Source organism: Cavia porcellus, unplaced genomic scaffold (assembly GCF_034190915.1).
Source record: "Cavia porcellus strain 051 isolate PalLab524CR breed Dunkin Hartley unplaced genomic scaffold, mCavPor4.1 scaffold_16, whole genome shotgun sequence".
Lineage (NCBI taxonomy): Eukaryota > Metazoa > Chordata > Mammalia > Rodentia > Caviidae > Cavia > Cavia porcellus.
Genome location: NW_026947499.1, coordinates 24,441,170 through 24,454,571, shown reverse-complemented (window position 1 = coordinate 24,454,571; position 13,402 = coordinate 24,441,170). Strand labels below are relative to the sequence as shown.

The 13,402-nt window shown below is 35.5% G+C and overlaps 1 protein-coding gene across 14 annotated transcripts in view; it reads left to right on the top strand.

The window, feature by feature from the left end:
* The window catches only part of Mtmr3 (myotubularin related protein 3), a 132,441-nt gene that overhangs the window by 21,330 nt on the left and 97,709 nt on the right, over positions 1-13,402 (top strand). For 2 of the 14 annotated variants that reach the window (XM_063225960.1, XM_063225962.1), the window contains exon 2: positions 11,973-12,010. The exons of the other annotated variants lie outside the window; for them this stretch is intronic. The gene's annotated coding sequence lies outside the window, so the exon portion shown is untranslated. The remainder of the gene's footprint in view (positions 1-11,972; positions 12,011-13,402) is intronic. 14 annotated transcript variants of the gene reach the window in all.

The window sequence follows — 13,402 nt, the reverse complement described above, 5'->3', positions numbered from 1 at the left end:
AGAGGCCATTGTCTCTCCTGATAGTATGTGGAGTACTGATAGTGGTGTGAATTATTTAAAATGATAGGCAATGTAGGTCCGTTTGATTAATTCATTATTGGTGAGATACAAGGAATTTAGCGGCTCCATATATGATACTTCTGAATATTTTTTGCAGAGTAAGAAATATGATCCTGAATGGTTCCTTAAGAGGTTCCTTAAGATGCTAAGGCATCTCTGGATAAGCTAGTGAAAAAAAAATGAACTCAAAGCAGGCATTAAAAATCTAAAGTCTTCTGAGTGTGAAGACAGATAATAAAGGGAAGTTGAGAGCTTAGGGATAAAAAATTTAAAAGTTTCTAAGTGTGTCTTGAAAAAGAATCTTTTCTTCTTTAGCCGAAATGCTGAGATTTCAGAAACCCAAACACAACCCTGTATAATTTGATTGACTGAAATACAGTGTAAGTTTTATGTGCAGCTTTGAATGGTTTGTGAAGTAAAGATTAGGGCTGTGGTCAGAAAAGAAGGTATCCAATAAATTGGGATGGAAATGTTTGGAAATATCCTTACCAGGTCAGAGATATTGAGCTCCTAGACTCTAATGAGGTTATTTTGCCAGAGGAAGAGATTTCCTTACTGACAGCGATGGAGGCATCGCAGCCCTCACCTCCTGTGGTGTTGACCTGTCCTGTATCTGAGGAAACTAATCCTGTGTTCACCAAGCATGATGATGCAGACTCTCCTCATGAACCTTATCACCACTCACTTTTGCCTCTAGGCCTGTAGTGAGTCTTAAATTGCAGAAGGCTCTTAAAGATGAGGTACACAGTGTGACCTATAAGGAGGAGGTCTGCTGTTTTTCCAAAGAGCTTGTTGAGTTTCCTAACTCTTATAACCAGAGGCCTGATGAGCAAATGTGGAATGGGTCATAAGAGTGAGATAGTGGTGGCCAAAGCATACACTTGGGTCAGGTTGAATTTGTCTATATGGGGCCATTAAGTAGAGATTTTGAATTTAGTGTTGCAGCTTGTGGAGTTAAAAAACGTGTGAATAGTTTACAATATTTGGCTGGTTGGCAGAATTATGAATCAAAAAGATGGTTTACTACGAATGAGTTAGAGATGCCTGATATTCCTTGGTTTACTGTTGATGAAAGGATTTGAAGGCTCAAGGAAATGGGAATGCTAAAGTGGATTTTCCACATTAAATCAAATCCTTTACACTGGAATGATCCACAAAATGGTGTCCTTCACTAACACCTTGAAAAATAAATTTATAAGGGGAGCACCAGCATTTCTAAAGAGACCTGTCATTGCCCTTCTCTGTATACCTGGACCTTATAGCAGGGACCACAGTTACTCGGCTGGGAAACTTAATGGCAATGGTTTTAATTGGATCCTGGAGTAGCAAGGGTCTAGTGGTAGCACTTGAGTGATTAAAGACAAGGTGCCATACTTACTATAATGAACAGCAGAGGCAGAGCAATGATTGGAATGATCTGTCACATGTAGACTATTGTGGTAGCTAATTAACCAGTGGTTCCCTAAAGTGAAATAGATAGGAAGCGTACTAAAATTTTTACTTGATTTATATAGTCAAAAACTAAAAGCAAGTGAACAGAAACCAGCCTCAAATCATAGTAACAGAGAATCATGGTTCCTCCACCAGTTCACAGATTTTACAGATCCAGAACCCTTTGAATGAAGGGATGGCCAGGTCTCCATGAGGAAGGATTCTGATATATCACCAAAAATTTATATGGTTAGTCTTTCTTCCGTCTTTCTCAAAAGGATGTACAACCTTACGTTGGGGAAAGGAAATTATCAGACATTTTGAAGACTACAGGACACTGGTTCAGAGCTAATGCAAAAGGCCAAGGAAACACAGATTGGGTAGTAGAAGGTAATTATAAATGCTGGCAATGACCTTGTGATAAGTTACAAAAATAAGGGTCATAATTTTAATAATTCTCTTCTCATATGCTTCCTGTGTTATATCAGTACTTAAAATTGTTTCTTAAGTACTGTTAAACCTATGTTACAGTGTTCAAGTTATCAAATGTTAGGAGTAAGCAACATCCTAAGAAAACTTGTCTTCTGGGGAAGGAATCAGTGTGCTTCCTTTTTTATGCAGGATAGTTACACCATGTTAGGTGTAATTATGAACTTATTTGTCTCTGGAGACTAAGTACGATTTAAGGAAAAATGTCTGGTTTTTGAGTTGACAAGGGGTAGATTGTGATAGTTAACTGAATGGGTTTACTGAACACAGAAGACCCACACTGGATATAAGTGGTGCCAACCAATAGACTCGTAGCCTGAATGGAATAAAAAGGGGAAAGAAAGAAGTGTCATTACTGATTCTTCAGACGAGCTCCAGTCTTCGTCTTTTACTCTCTTCCACATCTGATTCTACAGGTGATTGTTACAAGCCTACCTTGTAAATCTTATATACTTACGTATCTTATATCTAGTGTGTACTGACTGATGTAGTTTACAGTTTATCTGTTTACTAGTTGATGGATATTTGGAATTTTCTAGTGCATACAGGTCTTTTTATGGACATAAGTTTCTGTTACTTTTGGTTACATACCTAGGAGTGAATATTGTAGGGTTATATAAGTGTATGTTTGTAAGAAATGACTTATTTTGCAGTCTTGTCAGTAACACATGAGAGTTTCATGTGTTCTACATTTTTGTTAACAGTTGGAATTGTCAGCCTTTATTTTTTAAAAATTATTTTACTTTTTTGGTTTTTTAGGACTGTCTCAAAAAATAGGTCACTACTCTATGTAGTTGGGACTATCTTTGAACTCACTGTGTAGTCCAGGCTGGCCTTGAACTTAACTGCTTCAGCCTTGTTAGTGCTAGGATGACAGAGGTGTACTACCACACCCACCGAAGTATTGTTAGCCTTTATGATGGATTAATCTACTGATTAAGTTTAGAGCTATGTTCCAACCACAGTCTGAAAGCCCCACATCTGAATACATGAGACTTTCGGGGGACTTTCTAGATTGAAACCATAACAATATATACAGGTATCTAAACTTTTTCCTAAGCAATGTTTTAGTAGCATCCTGCAAATGAATTTATTGTATCCTGTACTATCATTCAGTCTGAAATATTTTCTGATGCCTCTTATAACGTCTTTTTGTCTTATAGCTTATTTTGAAGTATATTATGTATTCTAGATTTTTAATTTTTAATTTCATTTTATTTTATTTTTAAAGACAGGATCTCTCTGTGTAATTCAGTTTAGCCTGGCCTTGAACTCACCAGTGATCCTCCTGCCTCAGCTTCCCAAGTGTTAGGATTATAGGCATGCACCACCTCACTGGGCTTCTAGATGTTTTGTTCTTACTAATTTCTAATGTACTTCTGTGTGATCAGAATCTAAACCTATGCTATAGGATTTTTGTCATTTGAATTTGAGATAGATTTTTTGGTGAAGCATATGGCCTGTCATGGTGAACATTCTATGTTTTTGGAAAGAATATGTATTCTGCATGTAGATATCAATTATTGGTTGATAGCATTATTCAAGGCTTCTATAATCTTTCCAGTGTTCTGTCATTTACCTATAAAAACTGTCAAAAACCAGAATCATAATTCTGTTTTTGCCTCATGTATTTTGAATTTGTGTTTTTAGGTGCATATATATTTAAGATAGTTTTTTTTTGGAAACTCAGATACATCATAATAGATTGTTCCATTTTATCTTAGTAATATTTACTGTACCTAGGTCTTTTCCTGACCTAGATACAGGTATTATATCTTTCTTATTACTAATACTTACTTTTTTCCATCTTTTAACTTTCTGTCTATGTCTATATTTCTAATTGTTTTTTTCAGTTTTATATTGGTGGTACATGCCGTTAATCTGAGGACTCAGGAGGCTGAACCAGGAGGATCACTTGGAGTTTGAGGCCAGCCTAGGCTACATAATGGGCTCAGACCCAGCCTGAACTGCATAATGAGACCTCAAAACGCGCACATGTGCACACACACACAAAATTAAATTTATATTTTAAGACAAGATCTAAGTCACTAAATTCCCCAGGCTGAGCCTGTACTGGGTTTTGGGATGCTAAAGTCTCCTAGAGATGGTTTCTAGGTTCTTTCTGTCCTGAACAGAGAATTGGTCAAGATAAACACAAATGGTAACAAGGTTTTACATTTATTAAGGGTTGGAAAAAGGCTCTAGAGGATTTGGGTCAAGTAAATACTTAGTAGAAAATATATTCTACAGAACAAGGGTGGGCTATTTTTAGAGAACACAGTAGCAAACAGCTCATTGGTGACTGTTCTTTTTATATCAGCCACTGCCCAGGCTGAGATCAGGTCTGGCCCAGTGGAGGTTCAGTCCTGAGGCACCTGTATCGCAGCAGGTTGGTTGTTATCTTTGAAAGCTCTAAAAGATTTGCTGAAAAAAAAGGTTCGCCATCACTGGCTAGGCAGTTCTATCAGGTTCTTAGGAGAAGTCAACAAGTAGGAAATTATGAACTGTTTTGAGCATATGTCCTGGGATTTTACATTTAATAGGTTTTGCCTTCTTCCAGAGCTAGCTTTGCCATGCCCTAGTCTCTTGCTTCACACTGGCCTCAACCTCCCATCTGCCTTGTAATGTGTTTCTTGCAGTTAGCACTTACATAGTTACATCTTGGTTTTTTATTTAGGCTGACCGTGGTATTTTAAACTTTTTAAAATTATTTTTTGTTAATACTGAGGATAATACTTAGGACCTTCACAATGAATTACTTACACTCCCTAGCTTTTTTTATTTTTTATTTTGAGATAGGGTTTTGCTAAGATGATGAATTTCCCAGGCTGGACTAAAATTTGTGATCTTTTTGCCTCAGCCTCCCAGAGACCTGAGATCTCAGGCATGTGCCACTATGCCCACCTTCCACTTTCAGTTGTTGACTTTAAAAGATCTATTTATATTTAAATACCTATATGGTTAGATTTAGGTTTGACATTTTGACCTCATCCCTTCTATTTCTTTCTTACTTCCCTTCCTTTCCCCTACCTTTCCAGTACTGGGGGTTGAACTCGGGGGGCCTTTGTTCTTCAAACAATGCTTTATCCTTTAAGAAGTTTCATATGTTTGAGATAGGTATTAAGAATCTTTTTTGGGGGATACTGGGGTTTGAACTCACAACCTTGTGGTTGCCAGGCAGGTGCTGTGCCACAGTTATATCCCCAGTTGAGAGAGGCCTTATTTTCTGTTTATGTTTTGTTTCCTGTTGTTTTTCAGATTATTGCATAAAATTCATTTCATCTTCTTTACTAGAGTATTACTAGTACTACTTGTTTTATTTTTGTGGTGATAGAGGAATCTAACCCAGGACCTCGTGCAGGCTGAGCATGCACTGAGCCACTGAACTACATCCTCAGTGCTATCCCCCCACTACTGTATTCCCCTCCCCCACTACTGTAGCGGTACTGGTAGACATCTTTAACTTACTATAGTCTGCCTTTAAATAATAGCATACTACTAATTTGGTGTATTATATAATCTCCAATTTTCTGCTTTTGTCCTTTTTGCACTTCTGTGTTTACTTCTACATATGTTAGCTTTTGGTATTATTTATACCAATAGCTTTTGATATTATTTATGCTTTATAAAAGCTATTTATACCAATAGCTTTTGGTATTATTTATGCTTTAAACAGTCTTTAGAGAGAAAAGCATTTTTATTTACCTGAATTCTTCAAGGCTTCTTTCTTTTTCTTTGAGAAAAAGAGTCTGAGAGAGAAACAGAAGGCGTCCCAAGGCTTATTTCTATTTAAAGTTTTTTTAGGGTGGGCCTTTGCCATAGGGCTAGGTTAGCCTTGTTTGTAAGGTCTCAGCTGAATGCCAGAATTAAGCTTCTCTTTACTTTGGTTGGTAAGAACCAGAACACTTCTGCAAACTGGTAGTTAAGTTTGTATGTCTCAGAGGTAGTTGCTCATTACCTGATGATTGGTTTCTTTGTATACTGTCCTGGAGTCTCACCTAATGCACGTGTATCTAGTTTAGTAAAGGTAAAACATTGTCCTATACATTAAAGCTGCTGCAGCCTTCTACAACTCACGTCAGTTTCTGACTGGGTTTCTTTTCTGTTTGGATTCTCAGCCTCTTTCTGGCTTGAGCCTGGAAAGTGCTTCATCGTACAAAACTTGGTCAGTCATAGGGTTTAAGGTCAGTAATTTGTTTTTCTCCTCTCAGGATTCACACTTTTATGCCATCTATTTCCTATCATCCAAGAATAGTTGTTTTATGCATTTTCCTAGTTTTTAAAGTTATGATGTCAGGACTAGTCTTAAAAGCAGTTATTCTCTCATGGTTGGATTAATTTAGCCTTTTATAAATTCAAGATTATGTGTGATAAAAGCCATGTAGCCTATTTTATGAATTAATATATTTTATTTTGCAGTAGCTGTCCTGGCTTAGCCAATATATGTGTTCTAATTTTTCATTACTGGATTTTATGTAAATTAAATGTTTAGCCTTCTTAATAGGATTTTTAAACAGTGCAATGGATCTACTACTTTCCAAATGCTCCTTAATGCCTACAATTGCTGGCTAGAACTGTTTTACTGGTCCTTGTAGGACAATAGTTTGAGCTTTAAGATATAATGTTACCAATCAATTATGGATTATTTTGTTCTTGTTCTGTAATATCCTACATTGAGTAAAGGATTTATATCAGCCCTCACCAGCTATGTTCATTAGAATGTGGAACTAATTCAAGAGGACAAGACTTAGAAATATGCTTTAACACTGGAGGAACGAAGTGTAAATGACTATCTTTAATATAATGAAGGTATTAAGTTGTTGATAGAAAAAGTGTTGCCAAAAGTATCTCATAGTTAGGTCATTGTTTAGGACTGCAGACTTTATTTCTTATGCTTGTCTGTATTGTAAGATAGAGAAGTTTTTAAAATTACACTGAACTTGCATTTAATTATGCAGTACAGACCTGTGAGATTTTGTATATAATCAGAATGTGTAATTTTCATCTGTCTACTTTTTTCATCTGCCTATTGTTGATGGAATTTTATTTGGCTGAACAAATCTTTGTGTCTAATTTAGCCCTTAAATGCTGATAAATGATGACAAATAATTTCCTTTCACTTTATCATTTTTAGATAAATCATAGAATCTGGGGCTGGGGATTTAGCTCAGCGGCATAAGCACCTGCCTTGCAAGCAGGCGGTTGTGAGTTCCATCCTTGGTACCGATAAAAATGAAAAAGACAAAAAAAAAAAAATCATAGAATCTTAGAAAACTACTGGGCATTTACAGTACTTACTACTTTTTTGCTTTATTTTACAACTCTCCCTTTATTAATAATATGTGCTTTCCAGGGATGTAGCTCAGCAGCACAGCAACTGACAACTGAGAAGTCATGAGTTTGATTCCCAGTACCAAAAAAAAAAAAAAAAAAAAAGTGTAGCTTGATACATAAAAAATAGATTCATTGTAGGGAATTAGTACATATACACATCACATCTTTTATTGCTTTAGTGTCTTGGTCAAAAGTCATTTTATGGCTATATTGATACTGTTCATGATATAAATAAGATCTGTGTATAGCTTGAACACGAGTAATAGTGCTTGTGGTTAAATGGTAGATAGCTGCCAGAGGATCACTTGCGTGTATTTTGAAATGATTTCAAAATAAGACATTTTCCCTTTGAAATGATCAAATGTCTTATTTTGTACATGGAGTGAAAGTGTTAAATTAGAAAAAATTAGTAACTGCTGGTGTACCTGCCATGAGTTGAGCCTGAAGTTTTGGGGAGGATGATTTGCACATGTGCTATTGGGCCTTTCTTAATAAAAGACATATTTTTTTTTAACATCATTTTTCTTGTTATACTAAAAATATGTCCATGATGTTAAAACAGTCCTAAATTGATCATCTGAGGTAAGTAGTTTCTGTGAATTCTAATTAATTTTGAACTTCTTAATTGACTAGCCAGTGGGAATTCTCTGAAACATTCCCCATGACCTGAAACATCTTTCTTTTTGATATTGTTGCCTTTTTCCTTTGCAGGACTTGGTTTAGGACTTTCGTTTGTTGAGACAGGTTTCATTATGTAGCCTTGGCTGGCCTTAAACTAAGAATCCTTGGGGCTGGGGATTTAGCTCAGCAGCATAAGTGCCTGCCTTGCAATCAGGCAGTCGTGAGTTCGATCCCTGGTACCGATAAAAAGGAAAAAGACAAAAAAAAAAAAAAAAGAATCCTGTGTCAACCTTCTAAATATTGGAATTCAGACTTGTACCATCACACTGTGCTTGGTTCAGGTTTATTAGGGTAGTTATCCAAGTGCCAGCTGTTTATCAGCACTCTTGTCCTGGAGCTGGGGGTGCTGAACAAGAAACAGTTTTTGACCTCATTCAGTTTGTAGCCTATATTGGAAAAAGGAATAAGAATTGGAAAATTATTCATGTATAAATTGCTTTTTTACGTCAAGTGAATAGATTTTCTGAATGGTTGGTTGTCTTCCTTTTTTTTGGTACTGGGAATTGAACTCATGACCTCAAGCTTGCCAGGCAGGCAATTAATACCACTAAGCTAAATCCTCAGCCCTTCTGCTTTCTTTTAACATGGAGATTTTACCAAGATCTTAGTTCACTCTTAAATGGAATATATTGTGTTAGATGTTAAGGGAATTTTAGTTGAAAAAGAAAAGCTGTGGATCTTAAAAGACAGAGGTTCTAAGTATTTGCCTTTAAGAATACAAAAAAAAAAAAGATTGTATGGTTAGTTGAACTGTTTTGTTTTGTTTATAAGGGATATTTTAGTATTAAGGTAAAAATGTATTCAGTGTTTTTGAGACAAATGTCATATGACTACATGGTTTTGCTAGTAATTAATGGGTCATTAAGTTACTTTTTTTTTTTTTTTGTAGACAGGTTCTCACTACGCTGTTCGGATTATCCTTGAACTTCCTGTGTAGCTCAGGCTGGTTTACAGCAATATTCTTGACTTAGTCTCTTGAGTGCTGGAATAGAGGCGTGTGCCACTCACTACCCCTGGCTAACTTACCTCTTTTTAAGCTTCTTGTTCTTTAAAATTTTCTTTTTTTTTTTTTAAAGTCAGATTTTATTGGTTCTTTTTTTAAAGTAAAAAAAAAAAATTTTTTTTTTTTTTTTTTGTATTGGGATCGAACTCTTGACCTTGGGCTTGCCAGGCAGGCACTGTATTGGTATATTTTAGATATAAATAATGATCTCGTTCATTGTAGAGAATTTGTATCTGTGTATGGTATAACTTGATTCTTTTCCCCATTTCCCTACTTTCCTTTGAACTCCTCCTCCCCTTGCCATTTATAAAAGTTTTGTTTCCATTTTTTCTTCCTTTTCTTATTCTTTTTAACTTTTCTCTTCCTTCCTCTCTTCCTCACCCTCCCTTAGTCTCCTTCCTATTTAAGCATTTTTTTTTTCCTATTTCACAATATCTATTACACATTTTGGACCTTATTTATATTTTCAATTTCTCATACCAGTGAAACAATGCAATAGTGTGATAATATGGTTTCAGAATGCATCTTTTTAAGCTTCCTATTCTTTAAAAATTTTTTTTTCTGGAGAAAAAAAATAAAAAGATTTCACCATATTTTGAGTCAGGTGTGGTGCATGCTTGTAATCCCAGCACTCAGGAGACGGAGGCAAGAGGATTGGTGTGAATTTGAGGCTGGCCTGGGGAGCCTGAACTATATAGTGAAACCCTGTCTTAAAACAAAACATAAACACCTCATTTTTTTCACCATGGCACATTATTCTTTGTTTCCTTTTTTTTATTCTTAATATTATAACTATACATATTTAGAAGTAAATGACATAATTATTCCTTGCCATGTATTTTTCACTAATGTATATGGTGAAGTGGTATAAGCTGACCATTTTTATATAAATTGAAAGCAAAGGCTAACCAAGAAACTCAAGCGGTTAATAAAATTATGCTGTTTCAGTAGTAGTATATGCTCAATAAGACATTTGGCCCATAGAGTTTAATGAATATTTCTGGACTGTTTATTTTTTACTTTTGGCATATTTCCAGCACTAGTTTTTTTTTTTTATTTTAAAGAGGATAAAACAGAATAAAACCAATCAAAACCAGTGTAAAAGGTACAGGACTTCAAAATATTACAAAATCAATAATAGTTATCATAATGCCTCTTGATGTTTTCAAAATGGCTGCAGATAACTTTGGACATAGTAAAAGTCAAACAGAACTGAATAGAATAGAAATAATAAAACAATGAATGCAGTAAAGGACTTCAAATCAAGCCAATAGTAAATCCAAAATTGCTACTGTAATATTTCTTGCTATCTTTGAGATAGCTGCTCCTATCATTGGATTTGACATAATCAGACTAAAGAAAAGAAAACCCAACCCAACAAAACAATGGAAATAATATAGAACTAAAACAAGACCATAGAGAATCAATGATGGTTGTGACCCTCTCAGAAGGAGAGCCCTCTAAATGCCACACTGCATACCACTATCCTCTGAACAGGTGTGATCAGACCACTGGCCCTAGACCGGCAATGTTAGTGAAACACCAAAGCACCACAGGCATCCAATTGCATTTCACCTCCATAGCTATCTTCACAGCCTGTGTTTCTCCCCTTTGTCGATCGCTTATGGCAGGGGGTGGGGAGTAAGTGGTAGTTGATACTTCTTGTTTGCCAGTCTGCACGCCAGAAGGGGCTGGGGTCTGGCTGTACTAGTCTGGTGGTGGCCCACGCATGGCACTGGTTCCCAGACTGGGCTTGCTTCCTGGTGTGGCCTTTTTCTCTCACCCCCAATCAGCCAATGGTGCTGACTCACAATGAGAGGCTGGGGTCTGGCTGTCCTCATTGAGGAGCAGCCTGCGCATGGTACTGGTTCCCAGACTGGGCTTGCTTCTTGGCAAGCCCCCCTTCTCTCTACCCCCAGGCTGTAGATGGCCACTAGTTTCAATTTTTAGGAAACTTTTTTTAAATTGCACTCAATCCATTAGAAATACATTTACAGTGTATTTCAGAGCCTCAAATTTATCATGGTAAACTAATGTAGACATTTTATTTTAAGTCAGCCTTATATTATTGAATTAGGCAGTTTGCTTTAAAAGTTTCTTTTCTGTCAGAAAAGATTAAAATCGTTGTATATTGTGCTAAAGTGACTCAGTTTTGCTAATTAAACCATCTTCCTTCCTTGGTTTCCTGAGTGCTGGAATTATTTGTGAACTGCCAAGCATGGCTTAAATATTTTTTTTAAAAAGTATTTAGGATATAGAGAAATTAGAACTCTTGTGAATTACTTCTGAGAATGGAAATATAGCCATTATGGAAAATGGCATGGAGATTGTCAAATTAAATATATTGAATAACCATATGATCCAGCAGTTCCACTTGTGGGTAGACACGTGTTAGAAAAAAAGCTAGGTCTTGAACAGATACTGGTATGTTAATGGTCCTTGGAAATATAGTGAGACCTTGTCTCAAAATATTTTTTATTATTTTGAAGGGCTGGGAATATAGTTTAGTGTGAAGGTTTGTGTTCAGTTCTTAGCCTCTCCAATTCTAATGGGTGCAAAGTAGTGCTGGTGCCTCATTTGTAGTTTGGATTTTCATGTCCCTAATGGCTAGTGATTTGAGCATCTTTTCTTGTACTTACTGTCTTTTGTATATGCTGTTTGGAATAATGCCTATGCAGGACTATTAATCTTCTTAGATTACTGTAACAGAACAAAATAGGACAGGCTCAAACAACAGGTTACTTTCTCACAGTCCTGGAGGCTGAAAGTTTAAGATCACAGTTTCTGGCAGGGATATCTCTTCTACGTATTGATTTAATTTTAATTTGGATGTATATCTAAGTAGTAGCATTGCTGAATCATGTGTAGTTATAGTTTTAAATTTTATAGAATCTCCATACTTTTTTTTTTTAAAAAAAGATATACCATTATTCATTCTTTCTTTTTTTTTTTTTTTTTTTGGTTCCTGGGATAGAACTCATGACCTCATGCTTGCCACAGGTGCTTATGCAGGTGAGCTAAATCCCTGGCGCCTATACCAGTATTCTTTTCCAAGATAGTTTTTAGTTATTCTGGGACCCTTGTATTCCCATGTAAATTTTAGGATCGGTATGTTGATCAATGTAAAAAATCCCCAGTGGATCATTTTTGTAGGGATTGTATTGAATGTGTACATTTGTGAGTAATGCTGCCATTTTAATATTAAATCTTTTTGATACATGAGTATGTATTCCTACTTAATTTTTAATTTCTTTCAATATGTTTTATAGTTTTACATTTTCTTTTTTCATTTTCTCTAGGGTTTTTGTTTTGTTTTGTTTTTTGCATTCTAGGCAGGTGCTCTGTGACTGAGCCACATTGCCAACCTTCTTTCTGTAGAATTGGAGGTGTACTAGAGGGTATTTTTATTCTTGCTTATTGGTGGTAGTTTATTAGAAGAAAAAAAATTGAATATCAGTGGGCTTTTCCAAGCAATGTACAACATGGTACACCACAATACTTTTAAAAGTGATAGTAATTCTTGGATGATAATCTTTTAAGGGAAGGAAATATATTCCATCATGTTTCTTGTTTGCATCAGTACTTTCCAAAACTGACTTTGCTATGCAAGAAGGTGAGCACATAAATGCTCCTTGTAAAGTATCAAAACAGGACTGAAAATCTCCTTTTCCTATACCTATTGGCACACACTATTGAGTTTGTGTTCTTTCTGACAGACTTTTCTCCCTACACTTTTATGAATGTGTGTATTCCTAAATAATGAGTAGATGTTGTTTTTTTCATGTCGTCCATATATTTTTTCTATCGATAAACAGTCTATTTCAGTTTTTTTCCTAACCTGTTGCAGTACTTTTTTTTTTCTTTTCCTTTTTGGACATGCCTTCAGTGAACATGTTGAGTTGCTTTGCTGAGGTATATAAGGAGACCTAGAGTTGTTAGGTCATGTTGCATAGCTGTTATCATGATGTACTGCTAGAATACTCTTAAAAGTAGCTTTAACAGTTTTACTATTATTACTATTAAAAGTATATATGCAAGTATTTATTTTTTCATGTCAGTATCAGTACTTGAAATTAGTCTTTTTGCCAGTCTTTTGTATGAAAAATAATTACCTTTATTATTTTAATTTGCATTTTTCTGATTATGAGGTTGAGAAAATTTCTTATATATTGAACTTTGCATTTCTTCTGTAATTTCCTGTTACTTTTTGTTTTTTACTTTCCCTCCTCATCACAGAATATAGGCAGCTTTTGAATGGATATACTTTTGTACTCAGCTCTTTTTGTTGTAAAACAGCTTTAGAAAAATGGATTTGTTGTCATCTGTTTACTCAGACTTGTTATTTTAAAAGAGAAAGTCCACATTTTTTACTGAAATGCTTTGATTACATCATTGGGCAAACAG